This window comes from Ascaphus truei, chromosome 3 (genome assembly GCF_040206685.1).
Source record: "Ascaphus truei isolate aAscTru1 chromosome 3, aAscTru1.hap1, whole genome shotgun sequence".
NCBI lineage: Eukaryota > Metazoa > Chordata > Amphibia > Anura > Ascaphidae > Ascaphus > Ascaphus truei.
The window spans coordinates 161,303,304-161,320,922 of record NC_134485.1 but is presented as its reverse complement, the minus strand read 5'-3'; positions in this window follow the sequence as shown (position 1 = coordinate 161,320,922).

Sequence of the window (17,619 nt, the reverse complement as noted above, 5' to 3'; positions counted from 1 at the left end):
ATGCTGAATACACATACAGACCTTTTTGAAGGAATTAACCTTTCCACTGCCTGTTCTAACAGGACTGACAGAGGAAAAGCCCCAGAACAAGAAGTAACTTCCGGGAAGCCATGTTACATTTATAATATGAAAACAATCCCAGTACATTATTAGTTGATTATTGTGAAATTAATTAAACAAGTGTTCGTACCCATAGCCTGGGTGTTCCAGGCAAGACGCCTTTTATGCCTTAAAAGGGCATTCATGTTGTCTTTCACAGCTCAGAAAAGAACCAGGGTCATAATGAAATGCCTTTTAATTTCGTCTATAATATTTCTGCGCAAATTTCAAAGGCAGCGCTTTCTTGCCCCTATTGCCATCGTAATTAACCACATTAAACCACTGAAGATACAGCTCATAACTGACATGGTGTTTCATAATGAGAAGGGCTAGTATGGTAACATTCCCAGCGCTTCTGGAAAAGTATTTTTCCTGTATGCTCTGTGGGAGGTCTTTTAGCATCATGTCTGGGATCGTGCCCGGATCGATTTGCATTTGAAGCTGTACTCTCCTGGGTGCCGCGGGTTTTGCAGCAGGTGTGCGTTTTTCACTGGGCGAGGATAGTGTGAGGATTGGACCTTGGTCCCGCGCCAGTGACACATCCCATGATGCATTGGGTGACTCCACTCGTGCATGCACTGCGCGCGAGTGCCGCATTACTTCTGCCAGCACCGAACCTAGGCTCTGCCCCCACACCGCCTCCCGTGGCACAACGGAGGACACTCCTGTCTCCAGTACATGGCGGTGTCACATGACCAGAAACACTTGAGGGGTTAATGCTAACTCCCTTCATTAATCCACCGCTGGGAAACACTCCACCACTGCCTATCAGTACACAGTCTATGGGGTCTATGCACTAAGCAGTGATAAGTCGTTTTAAGAGCGTAAAGTGCTTTAAGGACGTGATATTGCGCTCAGCGCGATTTTCAGAGCAGTGATAAAGATGTCTCTACGCTCCAAAACTGTTTTTTTTCAAGAAATTTTTCTAAGTCCCACAAAGCTCATACGATCAGCTAAATGCGCTGATTTCTGCTAGTTTGCGCAATTCTCAAAGCTACGATAAGTGATCGTAATTTAAAAATGCGCCGAAAAAAGCACGCCAGGTCAAGGCAGGTGGAAAAGGATCAGGACTTAGAAAAATGTCTTTGTTTACCTTTTTGCAGGAACACCATCCATACAACAGGTCGGCGGGTGTCCCCGGCTGACCCCGCGGGTGTCCCCGGGTGATCCCCGCAGGAGTCTGGGTGTGTCCGCAGGTGTCCGTGGGTCCCTGCAGGTGTCCGGGGGTCTCCAGGGGTCCCCGCGGGTGTCACTGGGTGATCTCTGCGGGAGTCCTGAGATCCCCGCGGATGTCAGCGGGCCTGCGGTACCAATGGTGTGCCCCCCAAAAATAAACAATATTTGTAAATAAGTACACCCCCCCACCCCTAACACATACAATACAGTAATGGGCAAAATTACTATTATCCACATAGGGATAATAATGCATTTGCCCATTTAAATACATATTGCACTTACCTTTTCCAGGCACCCACGATGAAGGCCGTCTTCATCCTCATCCTGCCCATGTCCCCCTCCGGTGCTACAAAACATACACAAGAATAAAAAGAGCCAATGTAATGTCCCTTAACCCCTTGATCACCTTAGCAGTCATTAACCGCTATAGTCATTAAGGGGTTAACCCACCCTCACCTACCACTCGGGAGGCCTAAACACCCTCCCCCACAACTTGGGAGGCTTAAACACCCTCCCCCACTTCCCATCGGGAGGCCTAAACCCCCCTTCCACCGCTACCCACAATAAACATCACTATATTTAATAAACAATACATAACACACCCACCCCCTGTGCCCCCCCCATAAATACATGATTTATTCTTTTACATACATGGTTAATACCCCAGGCCACGGGAGTCCCCGGTGGTCCTGGTGGGTGTCCGCAGGACCCACAGTATATCAGTACTCCAGGGTCTGGAGGCCTACGGGTGGTTCCCGCCCGGCGCCGTGGGCATCCAGGTGGTCCCCGCGGGTCACTGTGGGCCCCAAATGGGTCTCCACGGGTGGGCCCGCGGGTGTCTGGGTGTCCCCGGGTCAGCCCCACAGGTGTCTGAGGGTCCTTGGGTGGTTCCCATGGGGGTCTGGGGCCCTCGGGTAGTCACTACGGGTCCGCGGGCCCCCACAGCTGTGGGGCCCCCGGTTCTTCCCCGCAGGTGTCCCTCGTGGGTCTGCAGCCTGGTACCCGTGGGTGTCCGGGGAGTCCTCAGGTGGTCTCCAGAGGTCCCCGCAGACCTAAGGAACCAGCCCTGTATGTAAAAAAAATAAACCTGCCCTATAAATTTAAATAAATAAATACCCTCCCCCCCCCCAAACACATACAGTACAGAATGTGCAAAATAACTATTATCCAGATATGTATAATAGATTATTTGCCCATTATTAAACACATAAAACAGCACCAATAAAGTAAATAAATAGAGATCTACTTACCCCTGGGCAATGGGATGGACATCCGGTCATCAAACGGGCTCCGTTGGCAAAAAAAACCATAGCAAATACTTTCAAATGCCAGTTAACCCATTAATCACCTTAGCGGTTAATAACCGCGAAAGTAAAGTGGGATTTGTCCAGAATCGCCAGGCCTCTGATAACACCCGCAAGATCATAAACATAGTCGACCATGTCCGCCTCACAGGCTCCAAGGCAGTTTTGTTAAGTCTTGATGCGGAGAAGGCATTTGACAGAATTGACTGGCTTTTTTTTGATCATACAATGCAGAAATTTGGCTTCAATTACTCATTCCTAGAAGGAGTCCAAGCACTTTATCGCAGCCCCTCTGAGATGGTTAAACTTCCGGGGGGGGGGGGGGGCGGCAAAGGCTTTCAAGATAAAAAACGGCACAAGACAGGGTTGCCCCCTGTCCCCTCTTCTTTTTGCCTTGACAATTGAGCCACTGGCATCAAGAATACGGGACAGCGCGAATATCCAAAGCATATCAATCGGTAAAACTAACTACAAAATCTCCCTGTTCGCCGATGATATCATCCTCACACTATCTCACCCTCATACCTCCCTCCCCAACCTACAAAAGGAATTATCTGATTTCGGTAAGATATCAGGCTACAAAATAAATAGTGATAAATCAGAAGCCCTGAATCTTAATCTTTCGGAATCAGAGATACAACTGTTAAAACTAAACTTCAACTACCGATGGAGCCCTTCATACATAAAATATTTGGGAGTTAATGTATCAAAGGACTACCACTCCCTATACCAATGCAATTATCCACCTCTTTTTGATAAAATCAGAAAAGATTTGGATAAATGGGAAGAATATCAAATTTCTTGGATCGGGAGAATGGTCTCAGTTAAAATGAATATACTCCCTAGATTATTATACTTTTTTTCAGACACTCCCGATCCGGGTCCCTGGGTCGGAATTTAAAGATATCCAAAACAGAATACTTAAATTTATTTGGCAAGGAAAAAGACCCAGGGTTGCAAGATTAGTACTAATGTCGCCAAGGGCGAGAGGGGGTATGATGGTGCCAGATATCTCAAGGTATTATCATGCAGCTCAATTAAAACAAGCGGTTGAGTGGAACTCAGACCCAGACCAGCTCTGCTGGTTAAAGATCGAGTCTCACTATGCCAAAATGCCTTCTCTGCAAGCATGCCTATGGGCAACGGACAGAGGCGACAAGGGGGTCGGCACATTCGAACTAGGAGCAATGGGCCACACATGGAATATATGGCAAAAGACTAAAAACAAATTTCAGCTTTTGGCCCCTGGCTCACAACTCACTCCACTGTACAATAACCCAGAGTTCCCTCCCGGATGCGAGACAAAGCAATTTGAACAATATTCAAATAAAGGGATCAGAGCGGTGGGCGACCTGAAGTTCCTGAGCTTCCAAGAATTACGTAACAAATTCGATGCTCCTGACTTGGATACATTCAAGATCCTCCAAATTAGACACTTCTTACAAAAACTGTCCCCTACACTAGAATTCCCACCTCTCACAAAGTTTGAAAAACTGTGCCAGGAGGACACACACCAGAAAGGCCTTATATCACAATTCTACGCTGTTCTGGAGAAACAAGCGAGTCCCGCTGCACATGATTACATGCTCAAACGGGCAGCGGAACTAAATATGGAAATAGATAAAGAGGACAGGGAAGATATATGGGACGCAGCATCAGGAACTTCCGTATGCACTACTATCAAAGAAAACATATATAAGATAATGTTCCACTGGTACCTCACGCCAGTGAGAGTGAAACAAATCTACCACTAGGCTTCTGATCTATGCTGGTGAGGCTGTGGACAAAAAGGGGACATGGCCCTGGTGGCTATGTCCAGAAATTCAAAAATATTGGCCCACAATTCAAAATCTAATAAAAGAGGTCACAGACCTCACAATCCCTTTAGATCCACTGACCTACATATTGGGCAGGCCGATAGAGGAAATCGACCGCCCAGTATGGAAATTAATCTCCTTCATCTTAACAGCAGCAAGATGCTCAGTGGCGTCCTCTTGGAAGAAAATTATCCCCCCCCCCCCCCACGGTACAAATTGTGAGAAAGAGATTAAACGGGGTAATGTTAATGGAAAAACTGACAGCATTCCTCAACCACTCGACGGAGCAGTTCTATACTATATGGGAACCCTGGCTGACCCACTGAACGTACCATTCATATTCTCTCCCCAATTTCAGTAACTACTTGGGACCGCCAGAGGGATGCGTGAAAAGTGCCGCCACATTCAGTTTGTGCCCCGACCGTTGATGTCCAATAGTAGAGACCTGATTTGGAGTCCTTTCCACACCGTTTTGTTCTGTGTACCAGTATCTGACCACCGCACACTTCCGCGTCACGTGCTCTGATCCAAGTCTCGTGAGATTTCGCCAACTCTGCTCACTCGCTCTGGAGCTGATCTCATCCAAGGGAAATCCTCAGCTGGGTCTCTCTCCACCTCTCGCCTCTCACTGTGTCGCCGACAACAGTAATCACGTCATCAAAAGCAAGATGGCCACCGTCACATGGTACGGGAGCCAATCAGAGCGTGGGAACGTCATCTTAAAGGCAAATGAAGCACAGCCAGGCTGCAGACCCACGGAGGACACCTACGGGGAAGAACCGGGGCCCCACAGCTGTGGGGGCCTGCGGAGCCATACAGACCACCAGAGGGCCCCAGACCCCCGTGGTAACCACCCGAGGACCCTCAGACACCTGTGGGGCTGACCCGGGGACACCCAGACACCCGCGAGTCCACCCGTGGAGACCACATTTGGGGCTCACAGTGACCCGCGGGGACCACCTGGATGCCCACAGTGCCTGGCGGGGACCACCCATAGGCCTCCAGACCCTGGAGTACTGGTACACTGTGGGGCCTGCGGACACACACCAGGACCACCGGGGTCTCCCGTGGGCCTGTGGTATTAACACTGTATGTAAAAGAATAATAAAACATACTTTGACACTAATATTGACAGATTTACTATAAATCATTCTTCCTGTTATTACACAGGTTCTTAAGAATTTATATTAGCGTTAGGGACCCCTGAAATGTGGTCTGCCGTGCCGTTGGCTCAGGGGCTTACAACAATTTTGGCCAAAAATGTCAAACTAAAAGACCATTTTACTTAATAGTTATTTATACATATATATTTAGGCACTGTACCGTGTATGATTTTCACTGGATGTGCTATAACTGAGCTCTGTCTGTGTTTTATGTTCTGTCTCTGGTTTTAAATGTAAAAGAGGAAATCATGTATTTATGGGGGGGCACAGGGGGTGGGTGGGTTATGTATTGTTTATTAAATATAGTGACGTTTATTGTAGGTAGCGGGGGTGGGGGAAGGGGGTATTGTCCCCAAGCCAGGATGGGTAGTGGATGAGGGTGGTTAGGCCTCACGGGGTGGGTAGTGAGGGAGGGTGTTTAGGCCTCACAAGTAGTGGGTGAGGGTGGGTTAACCCCTTAATGACTATAGTGGTTAATGACCGCTAAGGTGATTAAGAGGTTAGGGGACATTACATTGGCTCTTTTTATTTTTGTGTATGTTTTGTAGCACCGGAGGGGAACATGGGCAGGATGAGGATGAAGACGGCCTTCATCGTGGGTGCCTGGAAAAGGTAAGTGCAATATGTATTTACTGTATTTATTGTGATTCACGTCTTGTAATTGGGCAAATGCACTATTATCCTTATGTGGATAATAGTAATTTTGCCCATTACTGTATTGTATGTGTTAGGGGGGGGGGGAGGGGATGTGTGTTGTATATTGCAATGTTTATTGGGGGCAATTGTCCCCAATAAACATGCTATTGTGCCTTAACCCCTTCATTGCCTTAGCGGATAGCCGCTAAGGTAATGAAGCTGCTTTAATGTATTTTTATTAATAGTGTGCGGGAGCAGGGGGTCTCCTGAGCTGAACCACATTGATTTCTGGCTCAGGGACCCCCTGCTTCATGAGTTACAGGCCCTAGTATGGGGCATCGGTGCCAATGTCGCCGCCATCTTTATAGCGTCCACGTCGCGTCTTGGACGCTATAAAGATGGCGGCACTGGCATCCGATGCCCCATACCGGGGCCTGTAACTCGGGAAGCAGGGGGTCTCTGAGCCAGAAATCAATGCGGTTCAGCTCAGGGGACCCCCTGCTCCCGCACACTATTATTAAAATGTACATTATGCATCTTCATTACCATAGCGGCTATCCGCTACGGTAATGAATTATTGGTTATTGTTGTGTGTGTTTTGACAGTAGTGTACATGTGTAGGTGGTCTTCAGAGCTGAACCGCATTGGTTTCAGCCTCGGGGAACCCCTACTTCAGGAGATACAGGCCCCGTTATGGGGTGCCGGTATCCCCTGCAGAATTTAAATGTCCCGGCCACGTGACGCGGAAGCTTTAAAAGTACAGGGGATACCGGCACCCCATAACGGGGCCTGTATCTCATGAAGTAGGGGGTCCACGGACCTGAAACCAATGCAGTTCAGCTCCGTAGACCCCCTGCTCATGTACACTATTATTAAAATGTATATTCTTAATGCACGATCGCCTGTAACAGCTGTGCATGGAGATGCAGAATCTCCATGCAAATGTTACAGGAGGCTTTTTTTTCTATCAGCTATCGCACTTGAACTTTTAGCGCGATAGCGGGGAGGGGGGAAAGCACGCATGATCTGGCAGATTTGAGCACGGCCGATCCCGAATGCGCTGAACTCCTTAGTGAATCGCACCTCGGGCTTCACTTTATAGAGGACGCCAGCGCAAAATCTCACTGATTACTGCATAGCTCCCTATGTGTGATGACTCACTGCCTGCAGCCTTCCCATTGGATCCCTGTGCTTTATATGCTCAGCCAGCCCCTAGGCAAATTGGCTGAGCATAAACCTTGTTTATGTTTCTAGTGCTTTCCACTAGCATCCTGCTGCCCTGCTATTGCCTTTGCATTCTGCCTTGTTTATCTGTTACCTTTGACCTCAGCTTGTACCCGGACTTCTATCTTCTCTCACCCCTAGATCTCGGCTACGCACAACGACCATTCTGACTTCTCTACTCTTGGACCCCGGCTATACACAACGACCATCATCACTAATCTGACCTCTCCTACCCTGACCCAGCTACACGACTACTACTCTGCAATCCGGACACGGTTGCGCGGTTGTTGGTCGTGTACTCTAACATCCCCACATCAGCCCTGCGGTCCAGTCCTGTTTGTGGGGAGCACTTGTTGAAGTATGCTTAGCCCAACAAACATGGACCCCGCTGAGGTGGCTCAAGTTTGCACATGCACTCTGACATGTTTGGCCAAATGGAGAAACAGCTAGACCAGAATAGCCGGCGAATGGAGCAAAAAAAAAAAAATTGTTAGAAAAGCACATTTATCAGTGTATACCCTTGGGTAATAAGTATAAAAGAAATAAGTCAAAACCAATGTGGCTAAATAAACAGATAGGGGAGGAAATGGACAACAAGAGGAAGGCGTTTAGATATTTAAGTCAGAAGGGACAGAGACATCGTATCAGAATTAAAAGGAATGTAACAAAAATTGCAAAAGGGCAATCAAATTAGCAAAAATGGATAATGAAAAAAGGATTGCAATAGAATTTAAGGTCAACCCTAAAAAGTTCTTTAAGCACCTTAATAACAAAAAAAATGAGAAAAGAAAATATAGGACCCTTTCAGTGTGAGATGGGTAGGCAAATTATTGGAGATAAGGGAAAAGCAGCGGTATTAAATACATTCTTTGCCTCTGTGTTTACCAGGGAAGAATCAAGTTCAATAGTAGTGCCGCAGGAGGAAGCCACAACCTCTATATTAATGAACAATTGTTTAACTGAGGAAGAAGTTCATAAGCGACTTCAAAAAATTAAAGTAAATAAGGCACCTGGCCCCGATGGTATACATCCAAGAGTTCTCACGGAGTTAAGCTCAGTAATAGCCAAACCATTATATTTAATATACAAGGACTCCATTTCCACAGGCTTAGTACCACAAGATTGGCGTAAAGCAGATGTGGTGCCTATATTTAAAATGGGAGCTAGATAACAAGCCGGGAAATTACAGACCTGTAAGCCTCACTTCAATAGTGGGGAAACTACTTGAAGGTTTAATACGGGATAATATTCAGGAATACCTAATGGCAAACAAAATTATTAGTAACAGTCAGCATTTTATTTATGAAGGATAGATCATACCAAACTAACCTTATTTGTTTCTTTGAGGAGGTAAGTAGGAATTTAGACCAGGGTAATGCAGTTGATGAGGTCTACTTAGATTTTGCAAAGGCTTTTGATACGGTTTCACACAAGAGGTTGGTGTACAAAATAAAGAAAATTGGACTCAGTAATAATATATGCACCTGGATTGAAAACTGGTTAAAGCACAAACAACAGAAGGTTGTCATAATTGGAACTTTTTCAGGTTGGGCTAAAGTCATGAGTGGAGTACCTCACAGATCGGTACTGGGACCCCTGCTTTTTAACTTGTTTATTAATGACCTTGAGGTTGGCATCGAGAGCAAAGACTCCATCTTTGCTGATGATACTAAATTGTGTAAGGTAATAGAATCAGAGCAGGATATAATTTCTCTTCAGAAGGACTTGGAGAGATTGGAAACGTGGGCAGGTAAATGGCAGATGAGGTTTAATACAGATAAATGTAAGGTTGTGCATTTGGGATACAAGAATAAAAAGGCAAATTACAAATTAAATGGGGATAAATTGGAATCCTTGATGGAGAAGGATTTAGGAGTGCTTGGAGACAGCAGGCTTAGCAATATTGCCCAAAGTCATGCAGTAGCTGCAAAGGCAAACAAGATTTATCTTGCATCAAACGGGCAATGGTTGGAAGGGAAGTAAACATAATTATGCCCCTTTACAAAGCATTAGTAAGACCACACCTTGAATATGGAGTACAATTTTGGGCACCAATCCTAAGAAAAGACATTATGGAACTAGAGAGAGTGCAGAGAAGAGCCACCATATTATTAAAGGGTGTGGACAATGTAACTTATGAGGAGAGACTCGCTAAATTAGATTTATTTACATTAGAAAAGAGGTGTCTAAGAGGGGATATGATAACTATATACAAATATATTCGGGACAACACAAGGAGCTTTCAAAAGAATTATTCATCCCAAGTATAGGCAGTATAAAGGACTCAGGGGCATCCCTTAAGGTTGGAGTGTCAAGAAGTCAGGGAGCGCAGTACACCAGTGGGAACATAAAGGGGAAAAGCATAACACAAATGATAGTGCAACACTGTGTGATGAAATGATTTTAAACATATAACTTCTATTAGAGCAACATGAAAGAAGTCCCAGGGACTGATGGAGGGAACACAATGAATAAAAATGCTACACAAATCAGAGGAGTAGTCAGTGTATTCATCAAGTAGACACCATAAGGTATACAGATGCAAGACTCTTGAGTCTTGATTCCTATGCCATTAGGAGTCCGCTGTGTCCGCAGTGTGACGCTGTCACGTGGAGCGGAAGACTGAGTGGGAGACTCAAACCCGGAAGTTCTGTGGTGCTCTGCAGTGAAGGAATCGCCAGGCGCAGCTTTACCCCCTGCTGCGGTTCATTACTTACAGGGTTTCACCTCCCACAACGGACACTGACTGTGTTTCATACACATTGCCTGTTTTTGGGGCTTTCCTGTAAGTCCCGATTGCATCTGTATACCTTATGGTGTCTACTTGATGATTACACTGACTACTCCTCTGATTCGTGTAGCTTTTTTATTCCTTGTGTCTCCTCCATCAGTCCCTGGGACTTCTTTTATGTTTCTCTAATTGAAGTTATATGTTTATCATCATTTCATCACACAGTGTGCACTATCATTTGTGTTATGCTTTTTCCCTTTATTTTCCCACTGGTGTACTGCGCTCCCTGACTTCTTGACACTACAATCAGTAAAGGATCAACAAGGAAGATCCATTGAAGGTTGAGTTGCAATTTATCACTGGTTGTATATTTTTCCTTTTTTATTATTGTTGTTTTTCTAATTATTGCTGGTTTTCTATTGCCTGCTATTGTGTTTCACCTGGAACACCCCCAGGAGCGCCTGGTGATTTCTGTGTCCTTAAGGTTGGAGGAAAAAAGATTTCACCAGCAACAAAGGAAAGGGTTCTTTACAGTAAGGGCAGAAATTGTGGAATTCATTACCCATGGAGACTGTGATGGCAGATACAATAGATTTGTTAAAAAAAAGTTGGACATCTTTTTAGATAGGAAAGGTATACAGGGATATACCAAATAAGTATACATGGGAAGGATGTTGATCCAGGGATTAATCCGATTGCCAATTCTTGGAGTCAGGAAGGAATGTATTTTTCCCCTTATGAGATATCATTAGATGATAAGACACTGGGTTTTTTGCTTGCCTTCCTCTGGATCAACAAGTAAGTATAGATATATGATAAAGTATCTGTTGTCTAAATTTAGCATAGGTTGAACTTGATGGACGTACGTCTTTTTTCAACCTCATCTACTATGTAACTATGTAACTATGTAAATTCTACTTACAGTACAAGCTTTTTCTGACCAGGCTAAAAATTCTCCTGTGGATCCTGTCCCCCCAGTGGTGTCTGCTCCCACAACCGTTCCCATGAACAGAGCCTCCGAACCCCGACTTCCTTCACCCAACCGCTATGGCGACGAACCTCTTGGTTGTCGTGGGTTTCTTAACCAGTGTTCTATTCAGTTTGAATTGATGCCATCAAGTTTTCTATCCCAGTGATCTAAGGTGGCCTACATCGTATCCCTGCTAGTCGATTATGCTTTGGCGTGGGCTTCACCCATCTGGGAACAAAGGTCGTGCCTCACCTGCGACATAGGCTGCTTCACCAAGGAGTTCCACAAAGTATTCGTCACGCCCGGACGCAAGGTAACCGCTGCCTCATCTCTCTTCCATATTTCCCACGGCAGTTGTCCCATGGCCCGATACGCAGTCGAATTTCAAACCATAGCCGCTAAAACCGTCTGAAACGATGAGGCATTGACGGCAGCATTCTGGCAAGGTCTCTCCGAGAACCTTAAGGACGAACTTGCTGCGCAGGAACGCCCCACGGAACTGAAGGAGCTCATTGGCCTATGGATCCGAGTGGATTTAAGATTACAGGAAAGAGGGGTCGAGAGATATCGACGCAAGCAAGGTATGTAGTCTCACCGCAGCCACTACACAGAGGTCCTGGACTCTAAGCTTCCTGACCTGGTAGAACCCATGCAGCTCGGAGGCAACAAGCTATCACCCAGTGAGAAACAGCGCAGATGTAATACTGGACTCTGCCTTTATTTCAGTAATATCTCACACCAGGTAACTGCTTGCCCCCAGAATTCGGGAAACGCCAAGTCCCCAGTGAGAGCCGGGAGGATCCCACTGGGAACATTAGCTTCTTCTCCTTCCAAGATGCTTACCAGGCTTTTGATACCTATCACCCTAACCGGTGACACCTTCAAGTCCATAACTCTGGCCTTTCTTGACTCTTGGTCAGGGGGAAATTTCATGGACCAGGGGTTCGAAGAGAGAAACAAAATCCCTTTGGCACGTAAAAGTCAACCGGTAGGACTTGAGGCGATTGACGGTCGACCCTTACAACCCGCCTGTAAGAGACGTGTTCGAGGTACGCAATGGAGACCGCTTAAAGTGAAACTAAAATTAGGCTTTATTGCTCCTGTCCCTTTAACACAGCAAAAAGAAAACCTACTCCACTTTGGAGAATATCTACACATATCTACCGCCCCACTAAAGCCCCTCTACAATCCCTGACTGACATCACCCAATTTCTTGGCTCCATTTCCTCTCTGAATGAGAAGAGTGAGCTGCTAGTTCTAGGGGATTTCAACTTCAATTGGCTTGACCCTAAAAACCACAAAATCCAGATACAACTCAAGTCACTTAACCTATCATAACTCAATTCCCAACCCACACGGATAAACCTGAAATCGCATAACCATTCCTTGCTAGACTGGATTCTCTCCTCAAACCCCAGGAGAATCCAATCCTCTGGCATCCTTCCTGACATTTTCAGTGACCATGCAATAGTGTACTGTGTAAGGAAAATTAAACCGCCCCATTCAAGCCCTAAAGTTCTCCTCACTAGAACATTTAAAAACTTTAACCCACAACAGTTTCTGGATGACCTTACCAACTGCCCATGGCACAGAATCGATTTAATTCCCGACCCCGATTCTGCACTCGACTATTTCCAATCCGAGTTCTTAAAACTCTGCAATACCCATGCTCCACTACGCAAAATAAGGGTACGGGGGGGCCCACCTTCCATGGGTTACAACTGACCTTATAGCACTCTACCAGTTCAGGGATGCCTTGTGGAAAAGCTACAAAGTAACTGGCACTACCAAGGATCTCAATCACTACAGATGCATGCGGAACATGTGCACAAGGCAAACAAGGCATGCAAAAGCACAATATTACTCTGACAATCTCCACCAAAATACATCAAACCCAGCTAACTTCTGGAAGGTTATCAACAATATATTCCAGCCTCCTAACCATCAACAACCAAGTAATATCACTAAGGGGGATATTACTCTGACAAACCCCACTGACATTGCAATTGCATTCAATGATTACTTGGTGGGGTGTGCCACTAACTTATTAGCGAAACGCAGCACAAACCCCAAACATGAATCTCATCCTGGGAGTATCCCTACAGTCCCACCCCCTCCCAACACTGCCCACAATTTTCAATTTAGCCCAGTATCTGAAGAGGAGATTACACAAGCGCTCCTCAAACTAAAACTAAGCAGCCAATGTGGACCCGACTTACTACAATCTAGGTTCCTACGACTTGGTGCCCCAGCCATTGCCAAACCAATTGCGTCCATAGTCAACTCTATCCTGTCTGCAGGCCATATCCCTAAGACCTGGAAAACTGCCAGAGTTGTCCCAATCTTCAAAAGTGGGGACAAAAACACTGTCTCAAACTACAGGCCAATCTCACTTCTCCCAATTCTATCCAAAGTTATGGAAAATTGTGTCCACTCCCAATTAAGCGATTTATATACCAAGACACATTTCCCTAGCCAATTCCAGTCTGGGTTTCGTCCCAAACACTCCACCGTAACTACCCTGCTAAAAGTTTGCAATGAAATCCAGTGTGGAATGGAACGGGGACAACTCACTGGCGCAGTATTCCTAGATTTTGCAAAGGCTTTTGACACAGTTGATCATGTTATCCTGCTTAACAAACTCCAGAGCTCTGGAATAGGGAAACATGCTTTAAACTGGTTTCAGTCCTACCTATCAGGAAGATCCCAACATGTGTCCATCTCAGGCTCTAACTCCAACCCCCTGGATATCACCTGTGGTGTCCCGCAAGGCTCTGTTCTGGGGCCCCTACTCTTCTCAGTGTTCATTAATGATCTTCCCACAGCTTGTAAGGAAGCCTCAGTACACATGTATGCAGATGACACAATCCACAATCCTATATGCACACAGCCATAGCCTCTCTGACCTTCAACACATACTTCAGTCTGACTTTTTGAGACTCGAAAACTGGATTTCCCAAAACAAACTGTTTTTAAACACTGACAAGACTGTAACAATGGTATTTGGGACCAAGACTAAATTTGTAAAGCTTCCAGTGACTGAGCTCCTGATTAGAGCCAACGCTAACACCACACTAACACCTGTCACTAGTTTTAAATAACTGGGCTTATGGTTTGACTCCCACTTAACATTCGGGATGCACATTGATACCCTGACAACCAAGACCTATGCCAAACTAGGGGTACTTTACAGGAACAAATCCTCCCTAAGTCTCCTGGTCAGAAAGCGTATTGCACAGCAGATGCTAATGCCAATTATTGACTATGGAGACATAGTATATGGCTCGGCTCCTCAAACCCACCTTAGCAAACTTGACACCCTCTACAATTCAATTTGTCGTTTTGTTCTCCAATGCAACTATAACACACATCACTGCGAAATGCTCAAAGAACTAGATTGGTCATCACTAGATTCTAGGCGCAAAGTTCACCTTTCCTGTCTCACCCTCAAATACTTTCTGGGCAAGCTACCCAGCTACCTGAACAAGCTCCTCACCCCTACCACATGCAGCACCTATCACCTGAGATCAGACTCCAAGAGACTGTTCATGGTCCCAAGACTAAACAAAGTATCCGGACGTTCCTCCTTCTCCTACCGTGCACCCCAAAACTGGAACAACCTACCAGAGACTCTCATATCCACCACCAGTCTTTCAAATCTAAGGCTGTCTCACACTTTAATCTGGTCTGTAACTGTTTCATACGCTCATAATATACATTTTCTTTAACTGTGCACGCAATGTCTTGTATATAATGTATACCCTGTTCATTTATGTAACTGTACTTGTAACCATGTATTATTTGTTTTACTCTGTGCCCAGGACATACTTGAAAACGAGCGGTAACTCTCAATGTATTACTTCATGGTAAAATATTTTATAAAATAAATAAAATAAACATGTAGTCCAGCCCTCTATAACTGGGTGGTTAGCTAAGCTAATTACCAGCCCCAAATATATATACACATTTATACACATTTATACAGATATACAACAGTTCCATAAGAAAGTCTTATCTGTTTCCTGTAGCTGTAGGGGAAGACTTCTCTGCTCTCCTGGGTCAGCTCCCTTGTGTGCTAAGGCAATGTCTGTCTAGGTATAGAGAGGTCTGCTCCCCTTTGTCTTGCTGTCAGCCTGCAGTCTCTTTGCAGCTCAATACATCTGTCCTTCCTTGGTTCAGCCCCCAATTGTGAGACTCAGGAATCTTCCTCCGGTGTCTCAGAACAGACTTTTTCTGACAGAGTTCTGATTAGGCAAGTGGGGTTGGTTGATTGCAGGTGTGCAATTAACCAGCACAAGGCTGGATTAGAGGCACGTTTCTTAATAGGGGTAAGTCCCTGTTACATACCTCCCCTGTTTGAGGGAAGCTCGGGCTTACCTTGGCCAAAGCCCATCCTTCCATGCTGTGACTCGAATGAGAATGGATGGAGGAAGAGAACCCTCAGTCGCACTGGGATTGGAGCCCTTTCTCCAGTTTATTCTTGTCTCCTCCCAAAGGCGCTTGAGAGCAGCACTCCTCAGTCCCTCGAGGAGGACTTTTTCCAAGTATAGTCTTTTTACTGACTCCGTGGTCATGAGATTTCCTTTGCGTTGGGCGCTCCTCTTTTTGTATGCAGACTGTATGGCGACAGTTGCAGAGCGTTTAAAAATAGCCCTTTGAGTTTTCCACTCTTCAAGCTGTCTTTCTGCACTTTTTCCACTCACTGGAGTTGCTAGTTCAGCTTCTTTGGGATTGAGTTGCAATTCCACATCCACTTCCAGAGAACGTCCTATCTTTTCAGCTTCATCAGCTAAGGATTCTTCTGGTTTTGATTCTGCACATATACCTTTTTATGTTGCCTGTTGGGTGCTTGTTTAGGTGGTTCAAACTTTGCAACCTTGTTTTTTAGATGAGCGGTGTTCCAAGATCTCACTGTACCCTTGTCTTCATGGGTTTTAGTTGCAGTGGGATACTGACGCTTGGGCAGGGTCAACACCTTTTCTTGTAGTACTGTAATCTCATCCGCGAGAAATCCCTGTTTCTTGAGTGCATCCTGCAATTCTCCTCTCAGGGTATTCATCTCCTCACTGTGCTTTCTCTGAGCTTGCTTCCAAGTCTCCTTCATTATATTGTGATGCACTGTGAATTTCTTTGCTCCGGCCGCAGCTATTTGTCTCAGTTTCTGGACCTTCTTGTGCTCCCTCTTGTACCGAGTCAGCTGGCCTCTAAGCTTGGCCTCTAGCGATGCTTTTGTGATGGTCAGGGTAGCCTTCAGTTTCTCATGCTGCTTTGCGGGGTCACACTGGGTAATCAGACGGTCCTGCAGCACTTGTACTTCTTTAGCAGCTTGCAGATTTTCTTCCTGCAGAGATCGCTGCTTCTCCTCGGCATTCTGGAGGTGTGTATGCAGACCTTGCAGTTGGTTCTGCAGTCGGTGCTCTGCTTCAAACTTTTCATCTTCCAAAAGTTTATTTATTTTTTCAAGCTCGTGCAGCTTTTCATTCTTGTCTTTGACGTGGTCTGTCAAAGAATTTTCTTCTTTCAGTCTTACATTTTCTCTTTTTGCAGTCTCTGTAATATTCAGGGCCTCCTTGTAGTCCTACTTCCATTTACGCACTTCTGCTTTGAGACTCCCGGTCTCCTGGCGTGAGACTTCCATCTCAAGGTTGAGGGTCTGAAGCTCCTTTTGAGAGACTTTGAGATACATATTAAGACTGAGGATAGTTTTTTGAGATATGTACAGCTCCTCAGCAAGACTGTGAAGTTCCTTTCTAGAGACTTCCAGTTCTGTATTGGCAACTGCTGATCTCTTGATGTGAGGCATCCTGTGCTATGCAGAGAGTATGTACGTCCTTCTGGGATACAGTATGTCCACCTCTGTCTGGACACTGTTGACCTCCTGGTGTGAGGCATTCAGTTCTATGCGGAGAGTGTGTAACTCATTCTGAGAGACTTCCACCTCTCTATGGCACTTGCGAACCTCTTGCTGAAAAACTGTAATCTCCTTCAGTGCCTCCTCATACTTCTGTTTCAGATTAGTAATCATTCTATCAGATTGACTCCGCTTTTCTTCAATGGCGGTAATAGTAGCGTTTGCGGTATCTAGCTCAGTCTTGAGATCCTCCAATTCGGTCTTGGCTGCAGAGTAAATTGCGAGCACAGTCTTCTTGTGACGACTCAGGAGATTCCTTCCTCTCCTTGTCCCTCTCTCCCATCTCCTGTCACCCTTTCTATTCCTTCCCCCTCCTCTCCTTCACCTTCTACCTCTCTCCCCTTACCGCAGCGCGTCCCCCGCAGGTCCCGCATACACACGCGCTCCCTTAACCCTTGCCTCGATCCTCCCTGCTCCATCTTCCCCGCGGTAGCTCCGTTACTTCCCCTGTGGTGTCATCCGTCCCGTTGCCTCCTCCTTGCGTGGTGCCCACGGTGCGGCGCTCCACGCGCCTGGTGACGCGTCCGGTACGCGCGTCCCCTCAGCCCACAGAGGACGCGCGTGCATGCTCCTCCCTGCCCTTGCTGG